Here is an 11,058-nt window from a genome sequence, read left to right as displayed (position 1 = left end):
GAGAGGAGATGGCTCCGTCTGGCCACACTTTAACTCTCTTTGTTTTCACACGTTTGCTGAGTGTGCCACACTCTGATGATTAGGTGTATTTAGGAGTGTGTGTGCCACACACCTGGAACAATGAAAGGTGATCAGACGGTCTACACCTAATCATCAGATACTCTAGATTGGCAGATCAATGACTTTCAGTTACAGTTGAGTCTGTAAACCTTGATTTATTTACATGAATGCACAGACCTCCTCCTCGATTCCTACCGGAGTTTACTGCCACTCTGTCCGCTCTGAACATGCTTCGTCCATCCAGCTCCACGTTACAGTTCAGCCACGTCTCCGTCTCAATCATGATGTTACACTCCGCCATCCACCCACGTGTTATGGTCCACAGTCGCAGCTCCTCCATTTTGTTTGCCAGAGGTTGTACTAAAAAGTAATTAGGGGAGACGAGACTAGACACAAGTATTGGTCACTACATGGTACTAAGTAAGTAAGTGGTAGGTGAGGAAGATGACATCTTCTGATATGCAGTTAGCAGCGTAGGGTTTGTTATAGCAGCAGAGCTTTAACAGGAGTAAGATGCAAAAATGCACAAACTTGTGCAAATTCATTATTGTGCGAAGATGCAAGTAATACACTCACAGTAGTACAATACAGTAGTTGTATGTATTTAAGTTGTCAAGAGTCCAGCGAACAAACTGTGTTGATCGTGTGTGTGTGTGTGTGTGGTCGTGTTGTGCATGTGCAAGTGCGTGTGTGAGCAAGTGCCTGTGCATGTGTACAAGTGTGTGTATTCTGTGTGCATGTGGGTGTGAGTGAGTGTATGTGCATGTGAGTGCGTGTGAGTGCGTATATATATAAAATGTGAGTAATTTTGTGCCAGTGTAAGTATGTGTGCAGTTAAGTGTGTATGTGTGTGTGAGCATGCGCCTGTGTGTGTGAGAAGCGTGATTGTGTGTCAGAATCTGTGTTTGTGAGTGTGTGTATGTTAGTGTATGTGCATGTAAGTTAGTGTATAAGTGTGTATGCAAGTAGTTACGTGTCACAGTCTAAGTGTGTGTGTATGTATGCATGCATGTTAGAGTTGAGTATTAGTTTGTGCATGTGTGACCATGCATGCAAAGGAGTTTGTGAGTGTGCGTGTATGAGTGTGCATGCGTGCGAGTGTGTGTTTATGTGTGTGGTTCTGTTGTGTGTGTGTGTAGTGTGCGTGTGATTGTGTTGGTGCGTGTGTGTATTTGTTTGTGGTGTGCATATAATTTAGTGTTAGTGTATGTGTGTGTGCATGTGTGTGTGTTTGCATGAGTGTAACTGTGTTGGTGTGTGTATGTATGTGTGTGTGTCAAAGTCAATCCTGTGTGTGTGTGTGCCAGAGTCCATCATGTGTGTGTGTGTAACACACACAGACACAATAAAGACTCAGGAACATGAGAAATCTGCAAACCCAATTAGAATAAACCAAATTGCACAAAGACTCAGAACTAAATAGCTGAATGATTGGGAAACTGAAACTAATGTCCAGAGTAAAATGCAGTGTTATTTGGCCCTTAGCAGACACTACAGTACAGCACATTATCTGAGCACAGTATCCGACCCTAAATTAAGAAACACCCTGACGAGGTACAGACTGAGTGCACACGACCTGGCCGTGGAGACGGGGCGACACACCCGGTCCTGGCTGCCCCGGGAGGAGAGGCTGTGCCAGCACTGCACTCTCAGTACAGTAGAGATGGAGCTGCACTTCCTCACCCAATGCACCAAATACCACCACATCCGGTCCCAATTCTTCCCCAAATTTAACACCGTCATCCCCTACTTCAACTCCCTCCCAGACCCCAACAAACTGCCCCACCTTCTGGGGGAGCACAGAGAGAGCTGCACTCTTTTATCCTGGATTAGGCCATCTACCAGTAAAGCAAATGAGGGAGATGTATCAGTATCAGTTGTTTGGTTATTAAAAAGCGTGCACAATATGGCCTTGTTTTTGCCTGTTTTTCATTTATTTATGCAATTTGATAATTTGAGTTATTTGATTAGATGTGTATTGATTGTGTTAACAAAAAAATATACAAGTTAAATATCCTACTGTGTTGTTTTTTATTTTATTTTATTAATAATTTTGGTGATGGGTGCCCTTTTTTTTTGCTTGAGCACCTGCCCCCAAAAATGTCTGTGCACGTGCCTGCTAATCAGCCATAACATTAAAACCACCTCCTTGTTTCTACACTCACTGTCCATTTTATCAGCTCCATTTACCATATAGAAGCACTTTATAGTTCTACAATTACTGACTGTAGACTGCTCACTCTGTTTTTCAATGGTCATGACCCCCACAGGACCACCACAGAGCAGGTATTATTTAGTAAGTGGATGATTCTCAGCACTGAGAATCAGGGCAGTGGTTCATTATTCCTGGTTCAGTCGATTAAGACTCCCATGAAGTCACCCAAATATCAAAGCATCCCCACACAATCACACTGCCAGCACCTGGTGGTATGATGTTCTTATTGTTTCTTATTATGGAATACATTCATTAATTCACTGCCTGTTTTATCCTGGTAATGATCACTGTGAGTCTTTTTTGTTATCAAAAAAACTTCAAAAAGTAAATAAAAAAGATAACAATAATATCATTTCAGTTATATCAATAGCAGCGATCAAACTAAGAAATAAAACTCTGATGCATTTTAATACTGTAGCATTATAAGTTCATGCGTTTCTGTCAAAACAAAACAAAAAAGTTATGTAAATAAAACTGTTTGAGAGTAAATAGGGCGTTAATGACATGGTAACACTGACAGACTAGCTTAAAGATTGATGCTGCAACGAATTTCGCCTTAATTTTATCTTTTCAGATTCTGAGTTGCTGCCAAAAGATCATAATGTTTCTGCACTGGAGAATGCGGGCATCGATCCCACTACCTCTCGCATGCTAAGCGAGCGCGCTACCATTTGAGCTAATTCCCCTTACGAAGACCCCACCTTTACTAATGTACTAACAGAGCGTTGATGCTGCATTATAAAGTCAGGGTGCAAGTGTTTAAGCTCAGACTCAGCTTTATAGTCGTTCTATTATATAATATTACAGTTTTTCTCAATTGCTTTGGTGCATTTCTCTGATCAGAATTAAAATTCTCATAACTGTTAGTTCAGCCTCCACAAGATTTAGTCATTTGTGCACATCATAGTAGCAGTTTCTCATTCCTTCCAACAAATTGCAAATGCTTTTGGACATGCATCAATTGCTTCCATACAATTCTCTGCTGTTTTATAACATTATCATTTGCTATGTCATGTCAGTCAAAATGAACTATACTTATGAATGCTGAATAGTCATTCCTTATGAAACTAATAGTCCTCATTTCATTGCTTGAATCATTACATACAAAAATGTTGAACTAGTTGTCAAAATCAGTATGTTGTATGTTCCAATTCAGTTCCAATATGTACTGCAATATTGTTTACAGTTGTGCACAGCTCTACCCAAAGGGTGTTTCTTATGTTTGTTGTAAATAAGTTTGTACTTTGCTTTAGCACAATGCTGTGAACAAATTAGAATTGCAAAGAGCATTTGCAGTAAAAATGTGAAACATACGTATTGAGTGTCTTGTACTCATTTACCTCACTAAATACAGTAATGTGTAACTTAACTGTAGATTTCAAATGGGTGTGCTAATAGTGTATAGTGCTGTCTTGAGCATTTTCAGGTAGTGTCACCATGATCTGACTTTTTTGCATTGGAAAACACTTACAGAGTGAACTGTCACAATGAAAACATGACAAAGCCATTTGACTATCTTGTTCATAAACAGTGGTGTCAGGACTTTTTATTTTGATGACACTGACACTTTCATTGACTATCCATTTTGAGCAAGTGACACGCTTTTGCAGGTTATAAACTAGGTTTTGCAGTTTGTACTAATTGTTTTGAGAAATGCACTTACTGTTGTGCAAATGTTAATAGTAATGTGAGAAATGCACCAAAGCGACTGAGAAAAACTGTGACTGTATTCATATTATGCCGTCTAGTGGACGATTGAATAGCCTACAACAAGCACAAACCGGGTTTGAGTTCGTAACAAATAATTCAGTCAGTTAAAATGCCTGGACCTAATACACTCATACCAGAGAAAACACACTCTAACACGCTAGTGACGTTACAGTGCTAAGAATGGTCCACCCAAAAAACATTATTTGGTCAGTTGGAGTGCTCATATGGGGCTCCCTTTCTATTGCTATATGGTTTACAGCCTAGTGACAAAGTGTACAGTGCAGCAAATGGGTTACAGATTAAGGAGGTCGTACAAATCTTAGTACGTTGGTGTGGGGTGAGGATGGTATTATTCCTACAGTGGCAAGTCAGGATGGCCGAGCGGTCTAAGGCGCTGCGTTCAGGTCGCAGTCTCCCCTGGAGGCGTGGGTTCGAATCCCACTTCTGACAGCACATACTTTATACAAATGTATGTCATTAACCCTGTACCATACATAATAATGTGAAAAGATATAACAGTTCGTTCAAATCTTAGTCCTAGTTTGTCTTAACTTTCTATTACAAAAACATCCTTTACCCTTTGTAAATTTTAATGGATTAACAGAGCGTTGATGCTGCATTAAGTAAGAGTGCAACGTGTTTAATCTCACGTACTCCTTTCTATATTATGTGGTGCTTTTATACCATCACAAACTCAGTTTATTTAAAACGTTCATCCCAGCTTTTAGGACGAACTGAAAAAAGATCAGCAGTTCACCAGATGAAAAACCAACAAAACGTCACGTACCGCTACTTAAAAAAAAAAAAAAGTCGTTTCAGATAAAACTCCGAGACATAAATTACAAGTTATTGTGTGTTTGTCAATTTCAAAATCAAAAATGATTTAAAAAAAAAAATAAAAAAATAAAAATAAAAATGATTTGAGTGAAAATTGAGCGTAAATGTCGTTGTAACATTGTAAATTTTGATGCTGCGTTTCAGTGAGCAATGACGCAACAAGTTTCATATTACGTGATGCCTTAAATGATCATAATGTTTCTGCATTGGAGAATGCGGGAATCGATCCCACTACTTCTTGCATGCTAAGCGAGCGCTCTACCATTTGAGCTAATTCCCTCTACTATTAACCCACTTTACCCTTTGCAAATTGTAATGTACTGACAGAGCAAAGCGTTAATGCTGCATAACTGTCTGTACCACTGACAGACGGACTTAAGGGTTGATGCTGCTTTATATAAGGGCCAAAATAGTGCAGGATATACCAAATGTTTAGTGCAGTTCAAAAAGTCTCAGTCAGCCGACAGTGCCAACATGCAGCCATATTTGGGGATGAGATCTTTTATGAAGTGCATTCTCTTTGATTTTGTTGGACTTGTAGGAGATTCTTCTGTTCTTGTTGCAGTGCTGCTGAAGGGTTTTCTTTTTGATGGTTGGGGGGGGGGGGGGGGGGGGGGGGGGGGGGGGGTTTGTGATTATATGTAACTGTAATACCTTATGTGCATTTGCATCTTTGATCCCATTTTGAAGGTATAAAGCATGAGCTGTCAGAATGGGAATTCGAACCCACGGCTCCAGGGGAGACTGCGAGCTGAACCATCCTGACTTGCTTGCACGTTACCAATGCCAATTTTCCTCAACACCCCCACATGGCCTAAGATTTGAACTGCAAGCTGCTTGAGCCACAGCAACAAGGCGCCGAGGAACTAATAGGCAAAGTTTTGCTCGAGTCCAATCATAAAGACCTATTCCCATTCCGGGAGTAAATCCCAGGCCACCTGGGTGAAAACCAGGAATCCTGACCGCTAGACCATATGGGAAACTGCAAGGCTCAGCACCGGCTGACGCCAGCATCAGCCACTTCATTCCGCTCTGCCAAGTCTTTGTCACCTTGACAAGACCTGCATTGTTGGATCTGGGGTACAGAGAACCATACACAAGTATTCGTTAAGTATGGCGGCGCGCAGTAGTGCAGCGGCTTCTCACGCTCCCAGCGAAAACCCAGTTTTTAGTAACTTTTTCGTCGTTTCTAACACTAACTCCACGCATCTCAAGTGTGTGAGTTATAGCCGAACGGAACTTTATAAGATAAAGGACAGTTTGGCCACAAAGGCAGCAACTATGGACAATAATCTTCGAGCTGCGCTCGGCAGACAACAACTCCTCCGGACACCGGCGTGGGGGAGCAGAGCGCAGCGGACAAAGGGCAAGAGGAGGCGGTGCGAGCGGGGTCAGAAGAGGGGGAAGCGCGGCGGTGTATTAGCCAGGCTAAAGGCTAATGCTAACCGACCCCCAATTCCATCTCTGTTCCTGTCTAACGTCCGCTCTCTGGATAACAAGCTGGACCTTCTGCGGCTGAGGATGAGTGTTTCTGATGAGATGAGGAACTGCGCTGTGATTTGTCTCACGGAAACCTGGCTAAACAACAACATCTCACGTCTCACGTCTCAGGTCTCACGGAAACCTGGCTAAACAACAACATGCCGGACTCAGCCTTTCAGCTCGCCGGCCGGCAGCTCTTCCGAGCGGATCGCAATCAGCTGTCCGGAAAAGCACGGGGTGGCGGTTTATGTGTCTACATAAACAAAGGTTGGTGTACAAACTGCGTGTTGGTAAACAGCCACTGCTCTGAGGCGACAGAACAACTGACTGTAAAGTGTCGGCCACACTATCTGCCTCGGGAGTTTACGGCTGTGTTCGTCACCGCTGTTTACATAGCACCGGATGCTAATGCTAACAACGCGCTGGAGGAGCTCCATGACAACATCAGCTCGCTCCAGAACAAGCATCCGGCGGCGCTTTACGTGGTAGCGGGGGACTTTAACCACGTAAAACTGACGGACACATTGCCGAGGTTTTTCCAGCATGTGAACATCCCAACACGGGGAAATAACACACTCGACCGTGTTTACACCAACATAAGAGACGCATACAGAGCCGTCCCCCGCCCCCACCTCGGGCTCTCAGACCACATCTCCATCCTGATGGTCCCTGCATACCACCCCCCGCTGCGACGCTCCAAACCCACACAGAAGACCATCACTGTGTGGCCCAGCGACGGCGACGCGGTGCTGCAGGACTGCTTTGGCTGCACAGACTGGCAGATCTTCAGGGAGGCTGCTGAGTGTGAGGGGGAGCTGGATCTGGAGGACTACACATCTTCTGTTCTGGGGTACATCAGCAAGTGTGTGGAGGATGTCACCACCACCAAGACTGTGACTTGCTACCCGAACCAGAAACCCTGGCTGAATGCAGAGGTGCGTGCTCTGCTGAAAGCCAGGGATGCTGCCTTCAGGTCTGGTGACTCACAAGAGCTCAGGAGGGCTAGAAGAGAGCTGACTGCAGGGGTAAAAAGAGCAAAAGCTGCATATGCTCAGAAAATCCAGGGACACTTCTCCTCCCAGGATCCACGGAGCATGTGGAAGGGCATCAAGTGCATCACAGACTACAAATCCAGTGATGCACAATGCCTCAAAGACCCGTCCCTGCCCGAAGCCCTCAACAAATTCTACGCCCGCTTTGAGGACCCTGACACCCCCCCCAGCACCAGACTCACCCCCCCACCTGGAGAAAAGCCCCTCAGCGTTACACCAGCAGAAGTGAGGAAGACTCTTAAAAAGATCAACCCACGGAAAGCTGCTGGCCCGGACAACATTCCCGGGCGGGTGCTAAAGGAATGTGCGGATCAGCTCTGCGAGGTCCTGGCGGACATTTACAACGTCTCCCTCATCCAAGCAGCTGTTCCCACCTGCCTGAAGACCGCCACCATCATCCCGGTCCCCAAGAGTTCCAAAGTGACTGGTCTGAATGACTACCGGCCAATAGCCCTCACGCCGATAGTCACAAAGTGCTTTGAAAGACTGGTTATGACCCACATCAAAGCCACCATCGACATCACTGTGGACCCACACCAGTACGCATACAGACAGAACCGCTCCACAGAAGATGCCATTTCTTCTGTGGTCCACACTGCACTCACCCACCTGGAGCAGAAGGATTCTTATGTCCGTTTGCTCTTTGTGGACTTTACATCTGCTTTCAACACCATGATTCCCCAGACCCTAACAAACAAACTCTCCTCACTTGGACTGAGCACTTCCCTTTGCAACTGGGTCTTGGACTTCCTGACCAACAGGCCGCAGTCTGTGAAGATCCATGACATCTCCTCCTCCACCACTATCCTCAGCACTGGCTCCCCTCAGGGCTGTGTGTTGAGCCCCCTCCTGTTCACACTGCTCACATATGACTGCTCACCTCTCCATCCGGGCTGTCATATTGTGAAGTTTGCGGACGACACAGCAGTGGTTGGAAACATCACAAACAATGATGAGTCCAACTACAGACAGGAGGTGGAACACCTGGAGGACTGGTGCAGAAAGAACAACCTCTGCATCAACACGAAGAAGACGAAGGAGATGATCGTGGACTTCAGAAGGAGCAGACACGCCCACCTCCCCCTGCACGTCGGAGGATCTGCGGTGGAAGTGGTCTCCAGCTACAGGTACTTAGGTGTGCACCTGAGTAACAACCTCACCTGGAGCAACAACACTTCCTGTCTGGTCAAGAAGGCACATCAGCGGCTCTACTTCCTCAGGCGGCTGAGGCAAGCCGGACTCGGGAGCTCAGTCCTCACCTCCTTCTACAGATGTGTGGTGGAGAGCGTCCTGTGCTCCAGCATCAACGTGTGGCATGGAAGCTGCTCGGCTGCAGACAGGAAAGCTCTGCAGAGAGTGGTGAAGGCGGCACAGAGGACGGTCGGAGTCAGCCTCCCCACCACCACCGACATCTACACCTCCAGATGCAGGAAAAGGGCCACCTGCATCATGAAGGACCCCACTCACCCAGCACACTCACTTTTTGTCCCGCTCCCCTCAGGCAGGAGGCTGCGGAGCATTAAGTGTAGAACAACAAGACTGAGAAACAGCTTCATTCCCGAAGCTGTAAGACTCTCAAACTCCACCTCGCCAAACACTCTGCACTGATACTTTCAGAGAACACTTGGACACCTTACACTCACGCACAATAAGACACTGTCTTTGCACCTTGCACTTGGACACTTCATTATGCTGCTACTCAGTTCTACTACCCATGCTTATAAGTTAAATGCACTCTTATTGTTCATGTTGCTGCTACATTTCTACATTTTTACATTTCCACATTTTTATATTTCTACATTTTTACATTGCTACATTTACTTCTACTTTTTATATTTGTAAATATTTTTCATATTCATGATTATTCTTTTGTATTGTATATATTAGATTATTTTATTGGGTGTAACTGGGACCTTGGGTCATAATTTCGTTCCACCTCATGTACCACATGTGATGTGAATGACAATAAACCCTCCTTGAATCCTTGACAAGGAGCAAGAGAGAAAAAAATTGAAAGAGAATAGAAACCTTCGAAGCACGGCATACAAAACGACAGTGCCGTGATCCGGATTCGAACCAGGGTTGCTGCGGCCACGGCTTCCCAGCGGTCTGCCACTGGTGGCTCACGTCAACTGCTTCCTGATAGACTGCAGTCATAGTTCCAACAGACAAGCTGCTTGAGCTACAGCAACAAGGCGCCGAGAAACTAACAGGCAAAGTTTTGCTCGAGTCGGGAGAAAACCAGAAATCCTGACCGCTAGACCATATGGGAACTTCTGGCACCTGTGAGTCTGCGGTCGTGACTTTCCTGAAACTCCGGCCTCATTTCTGTCTCTTGACTGAAGAGAGAATAAGAACCTTCGAAGCACGGCATACAAAAAGACAGTGCCATGACCCAGATTCGAACCGGAGTTGCTGCGGCCACAACGCAGAGTACTAACCACTATACGATCACGGCTTCCCTGCAGTCTGCCAGCGGTGCCTCACGTCTGCTGCCCCCTGATAGACTGCAGTCATAGTTCCAACAGAACAATGTGCTTGAGCTACAGCAACAAGGCGCCGAGGAACTAACACGCAGAGTTTTGCTCAAGTCCAATTCCCATAGCAGGAGTCGATTCAGGGCCGCCTGGGTAAAAACCAGGAATCCTGACCATATAGGAAACTACAAGGCTCAGTATCGGCTGGTGCCAGCATCAGCCACTTCCTGCTCCCTGGTAGACTGCAGTCATAGTTCCAACAGAACAAGCTGCTTGAGCTACAGCAACAAGGCACCAAGGAACTATTCGGCAAAGTTTTGTTCGAGTCCAATCATAAAGACCAATTCCCACAGCAGGAGGTGAACCCGGGCCGCCTGGGTGAAAACCAGGAATCCTGACTAGACCATATGGGAAACCGCAAGGCTCTACACCGGTTGACGCCAGCATCAGCCACTTCTTTCCACATTTTGACAAGCCTTTGTCACCTTGACAAGACCTGCATTATTGGATCTGGGGTACAGAGAACCACACACAAGGAGTTAGAGAGACAAAAAAAAGCCATAAGGTAACCGAGCCAGCCAGGAGTGGAACCTATAATCTTCTGATCCGTAGTCAGACACATTATCCATTGCACCACTGCTTAGACCAATTTCCATACCGGGAGTCGAACATGGGCCGTCTAGGTAAAAACCAGGAATCCTGAGCGCTGGACCGTATGGGAAACTGCAAGGCACAGCACTGGCAAAGACAAAGAAAGGGAAGCGCTTCAGTCCGATTTAAACACTTTTGAACCAACGGTCGCTGTGTTGCGGCGCCTGGGATTAGTTCTGCTGGCAGACAAAGCTATTTCTCCATAAATCAGTGCCTGAACAGAGAAACCGACCGACGTTGAGGTGATTCGGCTCTGGACACTCCCCTGCAGTTTTCCTTCAGTGGACAGGTACATGTTTTTCAGGTGCTCACGGTGAATTGTTGGCTTCGCTACCCTGTTTAATTCGTTTCTACTAATAATTGATAGTGTAGCACCTAAGCTTGCTAATAACAGTAACAAAAAGGCACTAACATTTAACTAGGTTTGAATAGCAGTATACCTTGAAATCATGAGAGATGTTAAGGTGAAGTTAAACACATTTATTGCCACACAAGCAATGAAATATCACATATAGTGCTGCAAAAAAACCTTAGAAATAAAGAAATAAATAAGCTCTTACAAATAGGAATTATG

At 45.3% G+C, this 11,058-nt stretch overlaps 1 non-coding gene across 1 annotated transcript; it reads left to right on the top strand.

Annotated features, from left to right (window-relative positions):
• The first annotated feature begins 4,352 nt into the window (after positions 1-4,352).
• Positions 4,353-4,435, top strand: trnal-cag (transfer RNA leucine (anticodon CAG)). Its single transcript has one exon. It is a non-coding gene; the product is annotated as a tRNA-Leu (tRNA).
• The last annotated feature ends 6,623 nt before the right edge of the window (positions 4,436-11,058 follow it).

This window comes from Trichomycterus rosablanca, chromosome 10 (genome assembly GCF_030014385.1).
Source record: "Trichomycterus rosablanca isolate fTriRos1 chromosome 10, fTriRos1.hap1, whole genome shotgun sequence".
Lineage (NCBI taxonomy): Eukaryota > Metazoa > Chordata > Actinopteri > Siluriformes > Trichomycteridae > Trichomycterus > Trichomycterus rosablanca.
Note: the sequence above shows the minus strand (reverse complement) of the source record. Positions and strands in the feature narration are given on the sequence as shown.